Consider the following 21,427-nt stretch of genomic DNA (forward strand, 5'->3'; position numbering starts at 1 on the left):
TTCAGATCGGCACTTCGGAGCCTGTTCGCGACTCGGTTGATTCAGATCGGGACTTCGGGACATCGAAGCAGGAAGTGTTTGTCAAACAGTTAATTGGTGATAAATGAATATTTGGACTTGAGGCTTTTTTTTTACCTGTCGATTCAGCATGTACATGGACCCACACACAAAGGTGGACACACTCTAGACTTAATCATCAGTAGGGCTCTAAACTTTTCATCCATTGTTATTAAGGACGTAGTGTCACGGATCGCAAGAGCCGAAGACTCAAGTGCAGGCAGATGGGAAGACTTTATTTATACGTCACCAAAATAAATAAAAACACAACTGAAACCAGAGGAGCGTTCAAAGTTACGAGACATAGTGTGTATTTTTGACTGCTGAAGTGCAGGAACTGCTGAAAGAGATCTGAATTCACGATCGCAGGATCGTGTATACACACAGGATGTATACACACACACACTAATGAACTATAGTTATTTGCAAAAAAATAATAACTATATATAATATATATACATACATACATATTTTATCAGGGTTATTGTCCTTATTATAAATTATACAAAAAATAAACAACTAAAAAAAATACATTTAAATGTTTTATATTTGGTTTTCTTTGCAGAAGATTTTTTATATTCCATATATTTGATTTATGGTGTGTGTGTGTGTGTGTGTGTATAGCCTATATATATATATATTTACTGTATATATCACCACGACTACATTTATTTGAACAGGAATAAAAGATCAGAGAATATTCAGTGAATATCATCATTAAATCCACACTGCAGATCTCAAACATTGAATCAGAGAATAATCACGATCATAAACCCGTTGTTTTCATCAGACAGGGGTGTTTTTACACCACATACAAGATTTGAGAAGGAAAAAATCATTATGAAAATATAATTATATTTTCCTTAAAATGTTCTTCCTAACTTCAGGCCTTATCATCATGTCATATATAACTGTGATGTTCTGTAAAACCACAAACTTTAAAATACTTTGTTGTTACTGGTGAAGATCAGATGGTCATCTCTGTTTTCTCTCAGGTTCATCACAGTGTAAGCTTCACAGTGAACATTACTCTCATCAGTGTAGTCCATATCAACAACAAAAATATATCTTGACTCCATAGTGGTTATTTTGGAAAAAATCCCAGGTATTTTGAGCAGTAGGATTATAAAGAAAAAAATGTGCTAATATAAAACTAAATTAGCCTATATAAAATTGCAAACATCTATCTTTCAGTACTTTTTTACTTTTACTGGAGTAATATTTTATTATACGTATCTGTACTTTTACTCAAGTTTATTTATTTAATTTTAACTTTTTATTCATCAAAGAATCCTGAAAAAAGTATAGCAGATTCGAAAATAATATTTATCAGCAAAACGGTTGATAATTCTAAAATTAAATTAAATTATACATCGAAGAATCCTGAAAAAAGTATCGCAGATTCCAAAATAATATTTGGTAGCACAACTATTAATAGTTCTAATAATAAATCATCATATTTTCATGATTTCTAAAGATCATGTGACACTGAAGACTGGAGGAATGATGCTGGAAATACAGCGGAGCATCACAGAAATACATTATATTTTAAAGAATATTAAAATAGAAACCATTATTTTATATATTTTATTTTGATCATTTAGAACTATTACTGAAATACAACCTTTTTTTGTTTCAAACAGTTCATTGAACAATAATAAATGAAGTACCTGAAGCTTACAATGAAGTAAATGTATAATAATTAGCAAAGATGATTAATTTAGCGCTGTAAACGCGCGTGTGAGGGGCGGAGACGCGCAGCGGAGCATCAGACGCGCGTGAGGACCAAACACAGCAGAACGGTAGGAAACTTCACTCCTCTTATTATTTCTCTTTTACTATAGCGATTTATTTTTAGATACGTGATCTGAGTCTTTCATAGAGTTGTACAGTTATTAGAGTTATTAGAGAAATAGAGTTATTTTTTAAATTCTTTGGTCAAAGTTTTCAGATCGGCACTTCGGAGCCTGTTCGCGACTCCGTTGATTCAGATCGGCACTTCGGAGCCTGTTCGCGACTCCGTTGATTCAGATCGGCACTTCGGAGCCTGTTCGCGACTCGGTTGATTCAGATCGGCACTTCGGAGCCTGTTCGCGACTCGGTTGATTCAGATCGGCACTTCGGAGCCTGTTCGCGACTCGGTTGTTTCAGATCGGCACTTCGGAGCCTGTTCGCGACTCGGTTGATTCAGATCGGCGCTTAGCCTGTTCGCGACTCGGTTGATTCAGATCGGCACTTCGGAGCCTGTTCGTGACTCCGTTGATTCAGATCGGCGCTTCGGAGCCTGTTCGCGACTCGGTTGATTCAGATCGGCACTTCGGAGCCTGTTCGCGACTCGGTTGTTTCAGATCGGCACTTCGGAGCCTGTTCGCGACTCGGTTGATTCAGATCGGCACTTCGGAGCCTGTTCGCGACTCGGTTGATTCAGATCGGCACTTCGGAGCCTGTTCGCGACTCGGTTGTTTCAGATCGGCACTTCGGAGCCTGTTCGCGACTCGGTTGATTCAGATCGGCGCTTAGCCTGTTCGCGACTCGGTTGATTCAGATCGGCACTTCGGAGCCTGTTCGTGACTCCGTTGATTCAGATCGGCGCTTCGGAGCCTGTTCGCGACTCGGTTGATTCAGATCGGCACTTCGGAGCCTGTTCGCGACTCGGTTGTTTCAGATCGGCGCTTCGGAGCCTGTTCGCGACTCGGTTGATTCAGATCGGGACTTCGGGGCATGTTTGAGATTTTTTTAAATTCAGATCTGGACATCGAAGCAGGAAGTGTTTGTCAAACAGTTAATTGGTGATAAATTAATATTTGGACTTGAGGCTTTTTTTAACCTTTCGATTCAGCATGTACATGGACCCACACACAAAGGTGGACACACTCTAGACTTAATCATCAGTAGGGCTCTAAACTTTTCATCCATTGTTATTAAGGACGTAGTGTCACGGATCGCAAGAGGCGAAGACTCAAGTGCAGGCAGATGGGAAGACTTTATTTATACGTCACCAAAATAAATAAAAACACAACTGAAACCAGAGGAGCGTTCAAAGTTACGAGACATAGTGTGTATTTTTGACTGCTGAAGTGCAGGAACTGCTGAAAGAGATCTGAATTCACGATCGCAGGATCGTGTATACACACAGAATGTATATACACACACACACACTAATGAACTATAGTTATTTGCAAAAAAATAATAACTACATATAATATATATACATACATACATATTTTATCAGGGTGATTGTCCTTATTTTAAATTATACAAAAAATAAACAACTGAAATAAAAATACATTTAAATGTTTTATATTTGGTTTTCTTTGCAGAAGATTTTTTATATTCCATCGTTATGAAAATATAATTATATTTTCCTTAAAATGTTCTTCCTAACTTCAGGCCTTATTATCATATCATATATAACTGTGATGTTCTGTAAAACCACAAACTTTAAAATACTTTGTTGTTACTGGTGAAGATCAGATGGTCATCTCTGTTTTCTCTCAGTTTCATCACAGTGTAAGCTTCACAGTGAACATTACTCTCATCAGTGTAGTCCATATCAACAACAAAAATATATCTTGACTCCATATAGTGGTTATTTTGGAAAAAATTCCAGGTATTTTGAGCAGTAGGATTATAAAAAAAAAATTATGTGCTAATATAAAATTAAATTAGCCTATATAAAATTGCAAACATCTATCTTTCAGTACTTTTTTACTTTCACTTGAGTAAAATTGAAAAAGGAGTATTTTTACTTTTACTGGAGTAATATTTTATTATATGTATCTGTACTTTTACTCAAGTTTATTTATTTAATTTTAAGTTTATTTAAATGTAATTTTCGAAGAATCCTGAAAAAAGTATCGCAGATTCCAAAATAATATTTGGTAGCACAACTATTAATAGTTCTAATAATAAATCATCATATTTTCATGATTTCTAAAGATCATGTGACACTGAAGACTGGAGGAATGATGCTGGAAATACAGCGGAGCATCACAGAAATACATTATATTTTAAAGGATATTAAAATAGAAACCATTATTTTATATATTTTATTTTGATCATTTAGAACTATTACTGAAATACAACCTTTTTTGTTTCAAACAGTTCATTGAACAATAATAAATGAAGTACCTGAAGCTGACAATGAAGTAAATGTATAATAATTAGCAAAGATGATTAATTTAGCGCTGTAAACGCGCGTGTGAGGGGCGGAGACGCGCAGCGGAGCATCAGACACGCGTGAGGACCAAACACAGCAGAATGGTAGGAAACTTCACTCCTCTTATTATTTCTCTTTTACTATAGCGATATATTTTTAGATACGTGATCTGAGTCTTTCATAGAGTTGTACAGTTATTAGAGTTATTAGAGAAATTGAGTTATTTTTTAAATTCTTTGGTCAAAGTTTTCAGATCGGCACTTCGGAGAATGTTCGCGACTCCGTTGATTCAGATCGGCACTTCGGAGCCTGTTCGCGACTCGGTTGATTCAGATCGGCACTTCGGAGCCTGTTCGCGACTCGGTTGATTCAGATCGGCACTTCGGAGCCTGTTCGCGACTCGGTTGATTCAGATCGGCACTTCGGAGCATGTTCGCGACTCTGTTGATACAGATCGGCACTTCGGAGCCTGTTCGCGACTCGGTTGATTCAGATCGGCACTTCGGAGCCTGTTCGCGACTCGGTTCATTCAGATCGGCACTTTCGGAGCCTGTTCGAGACTCGGTTGATTCAGATCGGCACTTTCGGAGCATGTTCGCGACTCGGTTGATTCAGATCGGGACTTCGGGGCATGTTTGAGATTTTTTTTAATTCAGATCGGCACATCGAAGCAGGAAGTGTTTGTCAAACAGTTAATTGGTGATAAATGAATATTTGGACTTGAGGCTTTTTTTTTACCTGTCGATTCAGCATGTACATGGACCCACACACAAAGGTGGACACACTCTAGACTTAATCATCAGTAGGGCTCTAAACTTTTCATCCATTGTTATTAAGGACGTAGTGTCACGGATCGCAAGAGGCGAAGACTCAAGTGCAGGCAGATGGGAAGACTTTATTTATACGTCACCAAAATAAATAAAAACACAACTGAAACCAGAGGAGCGTTCAAAGTTACGAGACATAGTGTGTATTTTTGACTGCTGAAGTGCAGGAACTGCTGAAAGAGATCTGAATTCACGATCGCAGGATCGTGTATACACACAGGATGTATACACACACACACTAATGAACTATAGTTATTTGCAAAAAAATAATAACTATATATAATATATATACATACATACATATTTTATCAGGGTTATTGTCCTTATTATAAATTATACAAAAAATAAACAACTAAAAAAATACATTTAAATGTTTTATATTTGGTTTTCTTTGCAGAAGATTTTTTATATTCCATATATTTGATTTATGGTGTGTGTGTGTGTGTGTGTGTGTGTGTGTGTATAGCCTATATATATATATATTTACTGTATATATCACCACGACTACATTTATTTGAACAGGAATAAAAGATCAGAGAATATTCAGTGAATATCATCATTAAATCCACACTGCAGATCTCAAACATTGAATCAGAGAATAATCACGATCATAAACCCGTTGTTTTCATCAGACAGGGGTGTTTTTACACCACATACAAGATTTGAGAAGGAAAAAATCATTATGAAAATATAATTATATTTTCCTTAAAATGTTCTTCCTAACTTCAGGCCTTATCATCATGTCATATATAACTGTGATGTTCTGTAAAACCACAAACTTTAAAATACTTTGTTGTTACTGGTGAAGATCAGATGGTCATCTCTGTTTTCTCTCAGGTTCATCACAGTGTAAGCTTCACAGTGAACATTACTCTCATCAGTGTAGTCCATATCAACAACAAAAATATATCTTGACTCCATAGTGGTTATTTTGGAAAAAATCCCAGGTATTTTGAGCAGAAGGATTATAAAGAAAAAAATGTGCTAATATAAAACTAAATTAGCCTATATAAAATTGCAAACATCTATCTTTCAGTACTTTTTTACTTTTACTGGAGTAATATTTTATTATACGTATCTGTACTTTTACTCAAGTTTATTTATTTAATTTTAACTTTTTATTCATCAAAGAATCCTGAAAAAAGTATCGCAGATTCGAAAATAATATTTATCAGCAAAACGGTTGATAATTCTAAAATTAAATTAAATTATACATCGAAGAATCCTGAAAAAAGTATCGCAGATTCCAAAATAATATTTGGTAGCACAACTATTAATAGTTCTAATAATAAATCATCATATTTTCATGATTTCTAAAGATCATGTGACACTGAAGACTGGAGGAATGATGCTGGAAATACAGCGGAGCATCACAGAAATACATTATATTTTAAAGAATATTAAAATAGAAACCATTATTTTATATATTTTATTTTGATCATTTAGAACTATTACTGAAATACAACCTTTTTTTGTTTCAAACAGTTCATTGAACAATAATAAATGAAGTACCTGAAGCTGACAATGAAGTAAATGTATAATAATTAGCAAAGATGATTAATTTAGCGCTGTAAACGCGCGTGTGAGGGGCGGAGACGCGCAGCGGAGCATCAGACACGCGTGAGGACCAAACACAGCAGAACGGTAGGAAACTTCACTCCTCTTATTATTTCTCTTTTACTATAGCGATTTATTTTTAGATACGTGATCTGAGTCTTTCATAGAGTTGTACAGTTATTAGAGTTATTAGAGAAATAGAGTTATTTTTTAAATTCTTTGGTCAAAGTTTTCAGATCGGCACTTCGGAGCCTGTTCGCGACTCGGTTGATTCAGATCGGCACTTCGGAGCCTGTTCGCGACTCCGTTGATTCAGATCGGCACTTCGGAGCCTGTTCGCGACTCAGTTGATTCAGATCGGCACTTCGGAGCCTGTTCGCGACTCCGTTGATTCAGATCGGCACTTCGGAGCCTGTTCGCGACTCGGTTGATTCAGATCGGCACTTCGGAGCCTGTTCGCGACTCGGTTGTTTCAGATCGGCACTTCGGAGCCTGTTCGCGACTCGGTTGATTCAGATCGGCACTTCGGAGCCTGTTCGCGACTCCGTTGATTCAGATCGGCACTTCGGAGCCTGTTCGCGACTCCGTTGATTCAGATCGGCACTTCGGAGCCTGTTCGCGACTCGGTTGATTCAGATCGGCACTTCGGAGCCTGTTCGCGACTCGGTTGATTCAGATCGTGACTTCGGAGCCTGTTCGCGACTCGGTTGATTCAGATCGGCGCTTCGGAGCCTGTTCGCGACTCGGTTGATTCAGATCGGCACTTCGGAGCCTGTTCGTGACTCGGTTGTTTCAGATCGGCACTTCGGAGCCTGTTCGCGACTCGGTTGATTCAGATCGCCGCTTCAGCAGCAAGCCAACATTGAATAAACATTGTTTTTCTATCTGAATCATCATTATGGTTGATATTGAAATTTCAATGCAAAATAAATGTTGAATCACCATTACCATATCGATGAAAACCTGATGTTATTAATGTTGATGGCAACAATATTGGAACAACATTGATCTATAGTTATCTTTATGATTGATTAATCATTGATATTTGGTTACCGCGGGTGATCCCTGAATGTGTTGAAAAGTAATTGATTTATAGTGGACAGAGAAACGATGCGGTTGTTGAAAAGTCATCGAAATATAGTTGACCGGGAAATATGATTGAAAATGCATCGAAATATAGTTGACCGGGAAATATGATTGAAAATGCATCGAAATATAGTTGACCGGGAAATATGATTGAAAATCCCTCGATTTTTGGTTGACCGGGAGATCAACGGGTGGTATACCCAACGTACTGCACCGGACACAGCTCATTTCTGGACCCTTGGCACAAGTACAGGTAAGCTTGCTTAATGTTCGATATGAACCCAGACAGCACAGGCACGCGGTGTGTTTTTATACAGTCTGTGGGCAGCTGAAGAGACTGGCTCATTTTCAAATAATGTTACCGTTAACTTGTTTAGACAACGGTCACGGTAAATTAATGTTAAAGCCTTGCGTTTTCCAGCAGTTTCTCGGAGGGAAAATGTAAAAGCGGTTTATTAAAGAGAAGTCCTGACTGCTTTATCGTCGTGTTTTTCACTCTTTTACAGGCTGCCAGAAAGAATCCGTCTCTATAGTGAGTGATTATTGAATGAGGCTGTACATTATAAATGTAATGTTTTAACTCGAGATGTTTGTTTGTGTGAATGCTGTGTGTGCGGTGAGTTCTGCGTGAGCGGGGAGCAGAGTTGCCATGGAAACGGGGCGTCAACACAAAAACCGTTACTGGCAAGCAGTAACGTTAATCTCCGTCTCTCGCTGGGGTTTACACTGTTTTAGGTAAGTTTAGTCGCTAAAATCATACAAATATGATATACAAATGTTCCTGACACGTTTCTTACTTGTTATTGCATATTTCAATTAAATTTATTTTATAGAAATGGTTTAATGTATTCGAAAAATCCGTTAGCGTCTTAGCAGTTTTCAGGTAGGCTAACTCTATAGATTTAGCTCTTGTTGATGAAACTCTGGGCTTTAAATCAAATCTTCGTGTGTGTGTATGAGATATTTTGATGGCTCTGAATGTTTTGCTGTTGATTTGTCAGTGTATTTTTTGGGAAAAGGCTGATTTACTGAATCGATGACGTCGCTTACACTGAGTGTAACGTTAATCGGCTGAAAACAAGTTCACATGAGTTTTGATATTTCATGATAAACAGATATTAATACAAATTGTTCTGTGATTTCAGGATGACAGAAAGAAACTCTACAGAACAAAGTGAAACTCCAAGATTTTTGAAAAGAAAATTGGTGAAATATATTCTGAAAAAGGCATATTAATGTATTTCATGAGCTTCTTCAGTTCACCTGTATTTCTAAGTCAGTATCTCCCTTCAGAAATGTTGCTGACGGGAGATACTGACTTAGAAATACAGGTGAACTCAAAAAGCTCATGAAATACTCATGAAAGAAGCTCATGAAATCAGGGGCGTAGCAAGCTTTTCAAAAGTGTGGGGGATGGATGTGGTTTGTTTATAAACAAAAATGATGAACACATTGACAGAGGGGTACAAAATGCAGGGCTTAAAGTTCTCTGGCACTGTGCGGAATTTCCGGCTTGCAGCGTTTGGCTGGGAAAAAAATAATCCTACATAAAAAAAAAAAAAGAAAAAAAAAAATCAGAAAAGGGGAGAAAAAAACGCAAAATCAGAAAAGGAGAGAAAAAAACGCCCACACAAATATTTTTTCTGGTGGTATAAATAATGTAACAATTTACTGTTTTTAAACATTAAAATAATATACACTTTAATTTCATAGTTCTTCAACAGGTATGCAAACAATATCCCAATAATAGCAATTAGCATTAGTCAAAAAAACGAAATATAATACCGAAAACACTCGACATGTCAACAAAACGATTAAAAGAACATCTTCCCAAACACATATCAAGCTTATTTAAAAACCTCTAAAGCATAAACACTCAAAGTACCTGGAAAAGGGAGATGTAAATAACCCTAAGTTCCCGCCTCCTCAGCACGAGCTGACCGATAACACCAAGAGAGGCGGGACTTAAGGCAGAACAGCCAATCATCAGCCGATCACACTCAAAGCCGGTGTCAAGTTTGAGAGGGAGGGGGGAGGAGGCAGCCGCGGCGAGCGCAGACACAGAGCGGTCAGAGAAACGGAGGAACGACTGTAGTAAAGCGTTTGTGCAAAACTGCGGAAAAACTGCAGAAAATGTGCGGGTGTCGAACCCTCTCACCGGGAAAAGTGTGGGTGTTAAAACCCCCACATCCCCCACGGGTGCGACGCCCCTGCATGAAATACATTAATATGCCTTTTTCAGAATATATTTCACCAATTTTAAGAAGTCCCTGACATCAAAACGTAAGTCACACTCAACCTAAAATTAAAAATATAGATTCCGTTATTTTAAGATTATATTATTATTAGTATAATTTTTATATCACATATGTTATTATTGTTGTTATATATATTATTCTGTCGTTTATCTGCATTTCACCTCTACTCTAGCTTGTTTCCTTCTAATGAACCTGGAACTGCAGAGTAAATATTGTTGTCTCTGTGTCAGATGGCTTATTTTGTTCCTGGATTCTTCAGTGTTGATGAGCAGAGTCTGAGTGAACCTGCTGTCAGACAGTAAGTACCCTGAGTACCCTGGGGTTTCAGTCAGGGCCTTCAGTAAACAACTGAATCAAACAAAATCCTTAAGGGTTAATAGTTACTAGTTAATATATTATTAGTCACTTATAAATCATTGAAATGTCAACATTGTACTATTATCTCAATAAACATTATAAATCATTTACAAAGCTTTCTGCACCCCCCAATCTAAGGTGTAAACTACTCATCAGTTGTACTCATCGGCTTTCATTTGCTTGTGGATGTTTGCATCGCAAATGATACAGCATTGTACTTGCACAAGTATTTTACTTCATTTTAATACCGCGCAACATATTAAGTAACTTCATTGCCCTTTGTCGAAATTGGTCTTTTCGCTCGCTTCATTTGGCTTGCTCAGCTAAATATGTCTGTAGGCGTGTGGTTGCGTGTGTCAATGCGCCCAGTTAACACACACGCACGTGCCTGAGGTGTCTGTCGTTGCTAGGCATCCATCAGCTGGGATCTCCGTTACAACAAGGACATTTCAGTAAAGGATTTCCACCACTGAAAAACCCTTGCTGTAACTCTGGTACAGGATTTATTTTCGAAGAAAAGTAAAACAAACCCTGCAGTGTTTTTGTGCACCCCGTTTTTCAAAAACAACGGGGAATTTCACCCCGAAGGAAGCTGATTGAGTCGGTTCTAGTCACATGACCTGGTGTGCTTGCTTTTTTTTCTTGGTGGAAGCTGTGCATTTGTTTAGCTAACAAATATTAAAAATGTATTCAAAATGGTGTACAATTGTTTAATTATGTCATCCTGGTTAGGGTTGGGCCGATAGACGATTCCATCGTCCATCGCCGATGGCTGATAGACATCACGATGCTGCGCCGGCAAACAGCGTCATGAGCTCCAGTATCTCGTGCGTGCATCCGTGGTTGCCCAGGCTTTGGGTTAAAGGTAATACTGTTGTAAGTAGTGTTCATTTTCTTGTACAGACCAATAATTTATTTTCATTAGATCTCAATGTGTCACCAGGAGCCACCGGTATTTGGTCCTGTTGTTTTTTTCTCAAAAACCGGCAGCCGCTGACTTGCATTTAAGAATCACCAAGGGCAACGGTTTCACCTAAAAACCTTTACTGTTCTACTGCAAAAACCTTGGATGACCTGAGGGTGAGTAAATTAACAGCAAATTTTCATTTTGGGGTGAACCATCCCTTTAAATGCAGAGTAAATTTCCCTACATGCTCAGTAAAAGTAATCAGCCAATACACTGGTGACGGGAATGACGACGCCCAAAGCAGCAGAACTGTACAAATGCTGGACATCCACACACCGCACCACAGTATTATCAACTAGAGATTGACCAATAGTGGATTTTACCGATACTGATAGCTAGGTTGGACCACACTGGCCAATATACCAAATTTGTCAACCAATAGTTTTTAAAATGGATACTGAATGAAAACTAAAATAGAGCTTTACTATAAAAAAAAAAAATCAGTAAAAGTACTGAACCATACTTTGTAAATGAATAAAAATTTAATATTAATATTAATTATTATATTGATCATTAAAGTTATTTCATAGATTACCAATGTTAAAAAAAAAAAACTTTAAAATGTAAAAAGGAAACCTATTAGTAATAGTAATGAACACACTCTAACAAGGAACAATACTTCTGCAGCTTTCCTTAATGTTACAAATGGACCCTTATTGTTAAGTATTACAATTTAATTTCAACAGTCATGCTTAAAGGGTTAGTTCACCCAGATAGCAAAATTATGTAATTAATAACTCACCCTCATGTTGTTTCAAACCCGTAAGACTTCCGTTTATCTTCAGACACAGTTTAAGATATTTTAGATTTAGTCCAAGAGCTCTCAGTCCCTCCATTGAAGCTGTGTGTACGGTCTACTGTCCATGTCCAGAAAGGTGAGAAAAACATCATCAAAGTAGTCCATGTGAAATCAGAGGGTCCGTTAGAATTTTTTGAAGCATCGAAAATACATTTTGGTCCAAAAATAGCAAAAACAACGACTTTATTTAGCATTGTCTTCTCTTCCGTGTCTGTTGTGAGAGAGTTCAAAACAAAGCAGTCTGGATATCCGGTTCGCGAAAGAATCATTCAGTTCACCAAATCAAACTGAATCGTTTTAAACGGTTCGCATCTCCAATACGCGTTAATCCACAAATTACTTAAACTGTTCACTTTTTTAATGTGGCTGACACTCCCTCTGAGTTCAAACAAACCAATATCCCGGAGTAATTCATGTACTCAAACAGTGACTGACTGAACTGCTGTGAAGAGAGAACTGAAGATGAACAGCGAGCCGAGACAGATAAGAAGAATCGAGGAGCTGATGATACTGCGCATGTGTGATTCAGCGTGAAGCAGACTGACACACAGAGTGCCTGAACCGAACTGATTCTGTGCTAGTGTTATGAGCGCAGGTAAACCGAAGGCCATTACGTCGAGTGCAAAAGAACCGGTGAATTGTTTTCTTCAACCGGTTTATTGAATCGAACTGTCCGAAAGAACTACTGGTGATCCGAAAACCGATGCAACCGGTTCTTCACTTGTGAACGAGTCAGTCTATTGTTCGTTATCTGTCTCGGCTCTGTGTTCATCTTCAGTTCTCTCTTCACAGCAGTTCAGTCAGTGTACTGTTTGAGTTGGTTAACCGACGCAGTGCTGCATTCACTGAAATTGATTTTCATTTTACCAATATGTCAAAATCTGCCAAAAGTACTTCGTGGTTGTCTTCTATGTTATAAAGTTAGCAAAACCTCAGAGTCCAGTCTATTAGAGTCTTCCAGTCTTCATAATAGAAACATCTTGCGGCACGAATGTATCAATACAAATAAATATAACATCTCCAGTTATTTAGCTGAGCATCAATTGTACGTTAGTACAATAAGTTTAATTTAATAAGAGGCGATCTAGAGTTGAAATGTTTTATTTTTTATTATTTTTTTATCAAGTGATCAAAGTGTTTGTTGTCGCTGCGATCAGTGGCCTGGATGCTGTGTACAGTCTGCACTGTATAAGGTCTGCACTCGGACACGCGCTTCAATCCGTTGTGGAGACCAGACGGTCTATTCGTTCCGGTGAAATTACTAAACATAAATATACACAAACGTATCCCTGTCTGATATACAACAACTGATAAACATAATCAGTTTTGATAAATACATTAAAAAAAAACAACATACAAGTGTGGTTTAAAACCCAAACCCGGACCTCTGACACGCTAGGCAAAAGTTCTACCACTGAAACATTTGAGCTGACAAACAGATATATTGTAGCTTGATATTCACTATAGGAAGAAAGTGCAGCATAAAAAATAGCATATTTTAGCATTAAAATCTCTTACACATTTATGGTGATCTGAGAGGGCGGGGGAGTCCAGTTAATGGGGCGTAATTCATTAGCTTTAATGAGAATTTTATATTTTATAGGCCTACATTAAAGTGTATTTTGTTTCTTATATTTTACATTTATTTCTTGAATGCAATTCTTGCATCACTTGCAATTGGTTTTCCAGCCCAAAACCTCGTCAAAAACTGAATGCAACGGTTTTTGTCTATGATTATTTTGTCAAAGCATCTTTTGTCTATGGTAACTCTAATCTACATTAACTATTTAATTAGTATCCAGTTATTTATATTAAATTTGTGGTGTTAACAACTACTTCTGAACTAATAAAATAATAAACTAATTCATTTTTTTTGAGTCAATATACATCCATGAACAGGCAGTTTTGAAAAGTGCTTTGAATATAGGGGAAATATGATCTAGCCTACAACACTGCTGCTCCTACTGCACTACTGAATTAGTTCAAGTATATGTTCTGTTTAACTTAAATGCTATATTTTTTTTGCATTGTGATTTTATCTTCTCTTTTAGATACTCTTACTCAGCAGATGGGGACAGCTACCATCACCCAATTTACACCCAAAAGTGGCTGCGCTATGCGCCAGACCGGGGCAGGAGGGACTGGGCGACAACTTATGCAGGCATCAGATGACAGTGAAGTGTAAATAAAGAGTAGAGAGGCTAATAAACATTAATTTGATTTTAAATTGTATGGTGTGTTCTGTGTTTTATTCAAGATTTAAAACGTTCCATTAATTTTTAACATCCTGGCTGTAGATAAAGCAGGCTATTTAATTTATGGCATTACATTTAAAATTAACATTTAAAAACGATTGAAATTCCATTGAAATCACGTTGATCCTTAGTTCAGTTGAAATTTCAACATTGTTTCAATATTCCTGATAATTGAAATACCATTGAAATTCCGTTGATCTATGGACAGAATTTCAACATTGTTTCAATATTAAATCAGGGTGCAAAATGATGTTGAATCAATGACTTAACGTTGACAACAGAATGTTGATTCAACATAGTTTCAATGACTGTTTGCTATCTGGGGAGCCTGTTCGCGACTCGGTTGATTCAGATCGGCACTTCGGAGCCTGTTCGCGACTCGGTTGATTCAGATCGGCACTTCGGAGCCTGTTCGCGACTCGGTTGATTCAGATCGGCACTTCGGAGCCTGTTCGCGACTCGGTTGATTCAGATCGGCACTTCGGAGCCTGTTCGCGACTCGGTTGATTCAGATCGGCACTTCGGAGCATGTTCGCGACTCGGTTGATTCAGATCGGCACTTCGGAGCCTGTTCGCGACTCCGTTGATTCAGATCGTGACTTCGGAGCATGTTTGAGATTTTTTTAAATTCAGATCGGCACATCGAAGCAGGAAGTGTTTGTCAAACAGTTAATTGGTGATAAATTAATATTTGGACCTGAGGCTTTTTTTACCTGTCGATTCAGCATGTACATGGACCCACACACAAAGGTGGACACACTCTAGACTTAATCATCAGTAGGGCTCTAAACTTTTCATCCATTGTTATTAAGGACGTAGTGTCACGGATCGCAAGAGCCGAAGACTCAAGTGCAGGCAGATGGGAAGACTTTATTTATACGTCACCAAAATAAATAAAAACAACTGAAACCAGAGGAGCGTTCAAAGTTACGAGACATAGTGTGTATTTTTGACTGCTGAAGTGCAGGAACTGCTGAAAGAGATCTGAATTCACGATTGCAGGATCGTGTATACACACACGCACACACACTAATGAACTATAGTTATTTGCAAAAAAATAATAACTATATATAATATATATACATACATACATATTTTATCAGGGTGATTGTCCTTATTATAAATTATACAAAAAATAAACAACTGAAATAAAAATACATTTAAATGTTTTATATTTGGTTTTCTTTGCAGAAGATTTTTTATATTCCATATATTTGATTTATGGTGTGTGTGTATAGCCTATATATATATATTTACTGTATATATCACCACGACTACATTTATTTGAACAGGAATAAAAGATCAGAGAATATTCAGTGAATATCATCATTAAATCCACACTGCAGATCTCAAACATTGAATCAGAGAATAATCACGATCATAAACCCGTTGTTTTCATCAGACAGGGGTGTTTTTACACCACATACAAGATTTGAGAAGGAAAAAATCATTATGAAAATATAATTATATTTTCCTTAAAATGTTCTTCCTAACTTCAGGCCTTATCATCATGTCATATATAACTGTGATGTTCTGTAAAACCACAAACTTTAAAATACTTTGTTGTTACTGGTGAAGATCAGATGGTCATCTCTGTTTTCTCTCAGGTTCATCACAGTGTAAGCTTCACAGTGAACATTACTCTCATCAGTGTAGTCCATATCAACAACAAAAATATATCTTGACTCCATAGTGGTTATTTTGGAAAAAATTCCAGGTATTTTGAGCAGTAGGATTATAAAAAAAAATTATGTGCTACTATAAAATTAAATTAGCCTATATAAAATTGCAAACATCTATCTTTCAGTACTTTTTTACTTTCACTTGAGTAAAATTGAAAAAGGAGTATTTTTACTTTTACTGGAGTAATATTTTATTATATGTATCTGTACTTTTACTCAAGTTTATTTATTTAATTTTAAGTTTATTTAAATTTAATTTTCGAAGAATCCTGAAAAAAGTATCGCAGATTCCAAAATAATATTTGGTAGCACAACTATTAATAGTTCTAATAATAAATCATCATATTTTCATGATTTCTAAAGATCATGTGACACTGAAGACTGGAGGAATGATGCTGGAAATACAGCGGAGCATCACAGAAATACATTATATTTTAAAGAATATTAAAATAGAAACCATTATTTTATATATTTTATTTTGATCATTTAGAACTATTACTGAAATACAACCTTTTTTTGTTTCAAACAGTTCATTGAACAATAATAAATGAAGTACCTGAAGCTGACAATGAAGTAAATGTATAATAATTAGCAAAGATGATTAATTTAGCGCTGTAAACGCGCGTGTGAGGGGCGGAGACGCGCAGCGGAGCATCAGACGCGCGTGAGGACCAAACACAGCAGAACGGTAGGAAACTTCACTCCTCTTATTATTTCTCTTTTACTATAGCGATTTATTTTTAGATACGTGATCTGAGTCTTTCATAGAGTTGTACAGTTATTAGAGTTATTAGAGAAATAGAGTTATTTTTTAAATTCTCTGGTCAAAGTTTTCAGATCGGCACTTCGGAGCCTGTTCGCGACTCCGTTGATTCAGATCGGCACTTCGGAGCCTGTTCGCGACTCGGTTGATTCAGATCGGCACTTCGGAGCCTGTTCGCGACTCGGTTGATTCAGATCGGCACTTCGGAGCCTGTTCGCGACTCGGTTGTTTCAGATCGGCACTTCGGAGCCTGTTCGTGACTCCGTTGATTCAGATCGGCGCTTCGGAGCCTGTTCGCGACTCGGTTGATTCAGATCGGCACTTCGGAGCCTGTTCGTGACTCCGTTGATTCAGATCGGCACTTCGGAGCCTGTTCGCGACTCGGTTGATTCAGATCGGCACTTCGGAGCCTGTTCGTGACTCGGTTGATTCAGATCGGCACTTCGGAGCATGTTCGCGACTCCGTTGATTCACATCGTGACTTCGGAGCATGTTTGAGATTTTTTTAAATTCAGATCGGCACATCGAAGCAGGAAGTGTTTGTCAAACAGTTAATTGGTGATAAATTAATATTTGGACTTGAGGCTTTTTTTTACCTGTCGATTCAGCATGTACATGGACCCACACACAAAGGTGGACACACTCTAGACTTAATCATCAGTAGGGCTCTAAACTTTTCATCCATTGTTATTAAGGACGTAGTGTCACGGATCGCAAGAGGCGAAGACTCAAGTGCAGGCAGATGGGAAGACTTTATTTATACGTCACCAAAATAAATAAAAACACAACTGAAACCAGAGGAGCGTTCAAAGTTACGAGACATAGTGTGTATTTTTGACTGCTGAAGGGAAGGAACTGCTGAAAGAGATCTGAATTCACGATCGCAGGATCGTGTATACACACAGGATGTATACACACACACACTAATGAACTATAGTTATTTGCAAAAAAATAATAACTATATATAATATATATACATACATACATATTTTATCAGGGTTATTGTCCTTATTATAAATTATACAAAAAATAAACAACTAAAAAAAATATATTTAAATGTTTTATATTTGGTTTTCTTTGCAGAAGATTTTTTATATTCCATATATTTGATTTATGGTGTGTGTGTGTGTGTATAGCCTATATATATATATATTTACTGTATATATCACCACGACTACATTTATTTGAACAGGAATAAAAGATCAGAGAATATTCAGTGAATATCATCATTAAATCCACACTGCAGATCTCAAACATTGAATCAGAGAATAATCACGATCATAAACCCGTTGTTTTCATCAGACAGGGGTGTTTTTACACCACATACAAGATTTGAGAAGGAAAAAATCATTATGAAAATATAATTATATTTTCCTTAAAATGTTCTTCCTAACTTCAGGCCTTATCATCATGTCATATATAACTGTGATGTTCTGTAAAACCACAAACTTTAAAATACTTTGTTGTTACTGGTGAAGATCAGATGGTCATCTCTGTTTTCTCTCAGGTTCATCACAGTGTAAGCTTCACAGTGAACATTACTCTCATCAGTGTAGTCCATATCAACAACAAAAATATATCTTGACTCCATATAGTGGTTATTTTGGAAAAAATTCCAGGTATTTTGAGCAGTAGGATTATAAAGAAAAAAATGTGCTAATATAAAACTAAATTAGCCTATATAAAATTGCAAACATCTATCTTTCAGTACTTTTTTACTTTTACTGGAGTAATATTTTATTATACGTATCTGTACTTTTACTCAAGTTTATTTATTTAATTTTAACTTTTTATTCATCAAAGAATCCTGAAAAAAGTATCGCAGATTCGAAAATAATATTTATCAGCAAAACGGTTGATAATTCTAAAATTAAATTAAATTATACATCGAAGAATCCTGAAAAAAGTATCGCAGATTCCAAAATAATATTTGGTAGCACAACTATTAATAGTTCTAATAATAAATCATCATATTTTCATGATTTCTAAAGGTCATGTGACACTGAAAACTGGAGGAATGATGCTGAAAATACAGCTGCACATCACAGAAATAGATTATATTTTAAAGGATATTAAAATAGAAACCATTATCTTATATATTTTATTTTGATCATTTAGAACTATTACTGAAATACAACCTTTTTTTTGTTTCAAACAGTTCATTGAACAATAATAAATGAAGTACCTGAAGCTGACAATGAAGTAAATGTATAATAATTAGCAAAGATGATTAATTTAGCGCTGTAAACGCGCGTGTGAGGGGCGGAGACGCGCAGCGGAGCATCAGACGCGCGTGAGGACCAAACACAGCAGAACGGTAGGAAACTTCACTCCTCTTATTATTTCTCTTTTACTATAGCGATTTATTTTTAGATACGTGATCTGAGTCTTTCATAGAGTTGTAGAGTTATTAGAGTTATTAGAGAAATAGAGTTATTTTTTAAATTCTTTGGTCAAAGTTTTCAGATCGGCAATTCGGAGCATGTTCGCGACTCTGTTGATTCAGATCGGCACTTCGGAGCCTGTTCGCGACTCCGTTGATTCAGATCGGCACTTCGGAGCCTGTTCGCGACTCGGTTGATTCAGATCGGCACTTCGGAGCCTGTTCGCGACTCGGTTGATTCAGATCGGCACTTCGGAGCCTGTTCGCGACTCGGTTGATTCAGATCGGCACTTCGGAGCATGTTCGCGACTCTGTTGATTCAGATCGGCACTTCGGAGCCTGTTCGCGACTCGGTTGATTCAGATCGGCACTTCGGAGCCTGTTCGCGACTCGATTGATTCAGATCGGCACTTCGGAGCCTGTTCGCGACTCGGTTGATTCAGATCGGAATGTTCGCGACTCTGTTGATTCAGATCGGCACTTCGGAGCCTGTTCGCGACTCGGTTGATTCAGATCGGCACTTCGGAGCCTGTTCGCGACTCGGTTGATTCAGATCGGCACTTTCGGAGCCTGTTCGCAACTCGGTTGATTCAGATCGGCGCTTCGGAGCCTGTTCGCGACTCGGTTGATTCAGATCGGCGCTTCGGAGCCTGTTCGCGACTCGGTTGATTCAGATCGGGACTTCGGGGCATGTTTGAGATTTTTTTAAATTCAGATCTGGACATCGAAGCAGGAAGTGTTTGTCAAACAGTTAATTGGTGATAAATGAATATTTGGACTTGAGGCTTTTTTTTTACCTGTCGATTCAGCATGTACATGGACCCACACACAAAGGTGGACACACTCTAGACTTAATCATCAGTAGGGCTCTAAACTTTTCATCCATTGTTATTAAGGACGTAGTGTCACGGATCGCAAGAGGCGAAGACTCAAGTGCAGGCAGATGGGAAGACTTTATTTATACGTCACCAAAATAAATAAAAACACAACTGAAACCAGAGGAGCGTTCAAAGTTACGAGACATAGTGTGTATTTTTGACTGCTGAAGTGCAGGAACTGCTGAAAGAGATCTGAATTCACGATCGCAGGATCGTGTATACACACACGCACACACACTAATGAACTATAGTTATTTGCAAAAAAATAATAACTATATATAATATATATACATACATACATATTTTATCAGGGTGATTGTCCTTATTATAAATTATACAAAAAATAAACAACTGAAATAAAAATAAATTTAAATGTTTTATATTTGGTTTTCTTTGCAGAAGATTTTTTATATTCCATATATTTGATTTATGGTGTGTGTGTGTATAGCCTATATATATATATTTACTGTATATATCACCACGACTACATTTATTTGAACAGGAATAAAAGATCAGAGAATATTCAGTGAATATCATCATTAAATCCACACTGCAGATCTCAAACATTGAATCAGAGAATAATCACGATCATAAACCCGTTGTTTTCATCAGACAGGGGTGTTTTTACACCACATACAAGATTTGAGAAGGAAAAAATCATTATGAAAATATAATTATATTTTCCTTAAAATGTTCTTCCTAACTTCAGGCCTTATCATCATGTCATATATAACTGTGATGTTCTGTAAAACCACAAACTTTAAAATACTTTGTTGTTACTGGTGAAGATCAGATGGTCATCTCTGTTTTCTCTCAGTTTCATCACAGTGTAAGCTTCACAGTGAACATTACTCTCATCAGTGTAGTCCATATCAACAACAAAAATATATCTTGACTCCATATAGTGGTTATTTTGGAAAAAATTCCAGGTATTTTGAGCAGTAGGATTATAAAAAAAAATTATGTGCTAATATAAAATTAAATTAGCCTATATAAAATTGCAAACATCTATCTTTCAGTACTTTTTTACTTTCACTTGAGTAAAATTGAAAAAGGAGTATTTTTACTTTTACTGGAGTAATATTTTATTATATGTATCTGTACTTTAACTCAAGTTTATTTATTTAATTTTAAGTTTATTTAAATTTAATTTTCGAAGAATCCTGAAAAAAGTATCGCAGATTCCAAAATAATATTTGGTAGCACAACTATTAATAGTTCTAATAATAAATCATCATATTTTCATGATTTCTAAAGATCATGTGACACTGAAGACTGGAGGAATGATGCTGGAAATACAGCGGAGCATCACAGAAATACATTATATTTTAAAGAATATTAAAATAGAAACCATTATTTTATATATTTTATTTTGATCATTTAGAACTATTACTGAAAT

This window comes from Carassius gibelio, chromosome A11 (assembly GCF_023724105.1).
Source record: "Carassius gibelio isolate Cgi1373 ecotype wild population from Czech Republic chromosome A11, carGib1.2-hapl.c, whole genome shotgun sequence".
In the NCBI taxonomy this organism is placed as follows: domain Eukaryota; kingdom Metazoa; phylum Chordata; class Actinopteri; order Cypriniformes; family Cyprinidae; genus Carassius; species Carassius gibelio.